Source organism: Vicia villosa, unplaced genomic scaffold (assembly GCF_029867415.1).
Source record: "Vicia villosa cultivar HV-30 ecotype Madison, WI unplaced genomic scaffold, Vvil1.0 ctg.001733F_1_1, whole genome shotgun sequence".
Taxonomy (NCBI): domain Eukaryota; kingdom Viridiplantae; phylum Streptophyta; class Magnoliopsida; order Fabales; family Fabaceae; genus Vicia; species Vicia villosa.
Genome location: NW_026705712.1, coordinates 473,003 through 476,540, shown reverse-complemented (window position 1 = coordinate 476,540; position 3,538 = coordinate 473,003). Strand labels below are relative to the sequence as shown.

General features: G+C 40.2%; 1 non-coding gene across 1 annotated transcript; it reads right to left on the bottom strand.

Moving 5' to 3' along the window:
- Positions 1-2,901: 2,901 nt before the first annotated feature.
- LOC131636443 (small nucleolar RNA R71) lies at positions 2,902-3,008 on the bottom strand. The gene has a single exon (XR_009294090.1). It is a non-coding gene; the product is annotated as a small nucleolar RNA R71 (small nucleolar RNA).
- Positions 3,009-3,538: the final 530 nt, after the last annotated feature.

Here is a 3,538-nt window from a genome sequence, read left to right as displayed (position 1 = left end):
GGTTTCGATGGTGATGAAATGGCGAACGAGTTCATCCTCAGAAAGTCTGAACTCGCCTCTAATGAGGGGCTTTGATGTCGTTAAAGAAGAGAGGTTCAGCCATTGTAAGGTAAGAAAGTTGTTCTGAAAGAGAAGTTGTGTGTTTTCTTTTTTCTGTGTTTAGTTTGGAGAGAAAACGCATGAATGAGAAATAAAGGTGATATTGGACCCTTTATATAGAAGGGGAATACTGAAGGGTGGGTTTTAATTGCCAATGAGTGATTGGACTGCGGTTGATTTTCCAAAGAAAGAAGTTATGGCTTCCGCCGTTTCCCGCCCTTGGAAGTTGAGAAGTAATCATTAAACTGATGCACGCACGTCTGAAAACCGACGTTTTGGAGAAAGTGACGTCACTTTTAATAATGATTATGGCTAGAAGAAGTGGAAACGTCAAGTCTAGAGGCAAGAGTGCTGCGAAGGATGTTCAGGTTCTACATGTTGCATTTTAATAAAAGCACTTGATAACACGATTTTATATCGTATATTTAGCCTAAAATCCATAGATATTTATAGCATTTTCCGTTTATTATGTTAATTTATTATGATATTACGCGTGTATTTGCTTTATTTCAGGTTTTACACTTCAATTTCCACTATTTTGCGAAAAGGAAAGAAAATTGAGCTTAAATGACCAATATTTATGCCTAAAAAGATGAAAAGGGAGTGCTGAAGTGAAAGAAGGGTGCAATTAGGACCCAAAAGGCCCAAAAGAGATATTCAGCCCACCATGAATCAAAAGGCGCGTGGCCCAGACCTGCAAGCAAGTGGAGACGCACGTCTCCACGTTCTCTTCAGCCACGTCACCAAGAGGAGACGACCCGTCTCCAACTGCCCAAGATTTTCTCCACTTGAGACGCACGTCTCAAGTCTTCCTGAAGAAACGGAGACCCACGTCTCCACGCCCAGTCTGCAGAAAGTTCCTCCATTCACGGATTCCAACTGCAAACCTCCTCCTATAAATAGGACCTGCTATCCCACTTCCAAAGTGTCCGATTTCCTGCCAACGAAGTGCTGCCGAAATTGTACCGCGAACTGCTTTTCCTTATTCTGCTTTCATTTAACCGTCTATTTTCTCACAACGATTTCTACACTGGAAATTGTTGTGAACTTTTCATAGATCTAGCCTTACGTTAGGTTTATCGCTTTATTTTCCTTGTTTTTATTTTCTGCCATTTAAATTCCGAAGCAACGATCCAGCCAACCTGTGGTGGAAGTTCGAGTACTTCAAGATTCAATTCAATCCAGATTTATTTTAATTCAGGTTTTTTATTTACCCGCCTTATTTATATTATTTATTTGCATGATATATTATATGCCATTTAATATGCTTATTATTATGAACCGAACCGATTTATGCATGTTTAATCGTATTAATATGTCTGGCTAAAATACTAAAGGTGTCGGTATGTAAAGTAAGTTAACCGTAGGGGTCCGAAATAAATTGGCTTAAATTATGTTTTATTAATTATCACTTATTTTTGGTTTATATGTCTAGTTTGATTAGTAAGTCTTAAAACCAATAGAGCGAAAGTTTGAGGGATTAGGACGGTCAAAGGTTAAAATCAATAGAGCGAAAGTTTGAGATCTTTAACTGGATAGTAGACATAGGACATTAGTTTTAAGGATGGCGAAAGCGTATTAAAACTAATTGGAACTTATTTATTTTCAAAATTGTTTTTACACTCGAGCGGGATGGCGAAAGCGTACGTTAGGGATATTAGCATGTTCCGAGTCAACAGAGCGAAAGTTTGAGATTAGGAGATTTAAATAGATAACGACCTCGTAAAATAGGCATTTATTAATTACATTGTTTCCAAAAAGCTCTTCTAAAATCTAATGGGGATGGCGAAAGCGTACATTAGGATTAGGATAGTAGTCTGACTCAACAGAGCGAAAGTTTGAGACGAGGATTTTTAACCAATTGCAATTAGTAAAGATTTTTAATTTAATTATGCAAAAGCCAATGGACCTTCGGATTACCTTTAGTTAAACGAAATACATACTGATACCTGTCTTTTATTATTATTCTTTATTCTCTCACAATCACTTTCCCTTAGGAACAATCGAAATTTTAGTACTCCTAGCTTTACATAGTAACCTTAGATAACGGTAGATCGATTCATAGTCCCTGTGGATTCGATATCTTTTAAAACTACACGACACGACTGTGCACTTGCAGTTATCAGATTTATAGACACGTAAAGTCGCGATCAAGTTTTTTGGCGCCGTTGCCGGGGACTATTTAAGTCGATATCGTAACTCACTGTTACACCGTAGAGACTAGGAAAATTCTTCCCTTTCTTTTTGAACGATTGTATGCCAAATACTCGTTCACAAGGAGGAGACTTAATACAACGAATTAACGAGATCGAACGTTTCATTAACGTTAAACGTCGAGCTCGCAAACCTTCCCGAAGTAGCAGAAATCCCGATTAATCAGGAATTGATTTTTACTGATCAAATCAATCAAATCACCCCGAAGTTAGAGATGGCTGCTATTCGTCCTCTTAGAGACTATGCCGCTCCTTCGCGCGCTGAACCGCATTCAAGTATCGCACCACCTGCGATTGAAGCGAACAATTTCGAGCTGAAACCTTCACTGGTCCAAGCTGTTCAACAGAATCAATTCTCTGGAAGCCCTGTAGACGACCCCAATCTCCATTTATCTGTGTTCGTGCAATACGCCGACACTATCAAAGCCAACAACGTTAGTTCCGAAGCTATTCGATTACGCCTTTTTCCTTTCTCCTTGAGAGATAGAGCGAGAGCGTGGCTTCAATCCCTGCCTTCCAATTCCATAACTACGTGGACGAATTGAAGAGAGTATTCTTAGCAAGATACTTTCCGCCTAGCAAAACTGCTATGCTTAGAGGTCAAATCAACGGATTTACCCAGAAAGATAACGAATCGCTTTTCGAAGCTTGGGAACGTTACAAGGACATGCTTAGAATATGCCCTCATCATGGACTCGAACCATGGCTGATCATCCATACCTTTTATGGTGGTCTCTTATATAACACTAAAATGACTATAGATGCCGCTGCTGGCGGAGCATTAATGGACAAACCCCATGATGAAGCATACAAACTCATAGAGAACATGGCACAAAACCATTACCAATGGGGAGGAGAACGCTCCGCTCTAGAGAAAGCCCAAACCAAAGGAAGGAATGTACGAAATTAGTGGTATAGACCGCGTTAACGCTAAAGTAGACGCTTTTAACTCAAAAGATCGAGAATTTGACCATCACTCCTTCAGCCACCGCTGCCGCTGTAGCACCTAACTGCGAGATTTGTGGATTGACTGGGCATGTAGTTGCTGAATGCCAACTCTTGACTGGAGTCCCATCTGATCAAGTAAATTACGCTCAAGGAAACCCTTATTCTAACACGTACAACCCTGGATGGAAAAACCACCCGAACTTTTCTTATAAGAACAACAATGCGTTGTACGCGCCTGGACAAGCACCTGCTGTACCACCTGGCTACCAAAAAGCGCC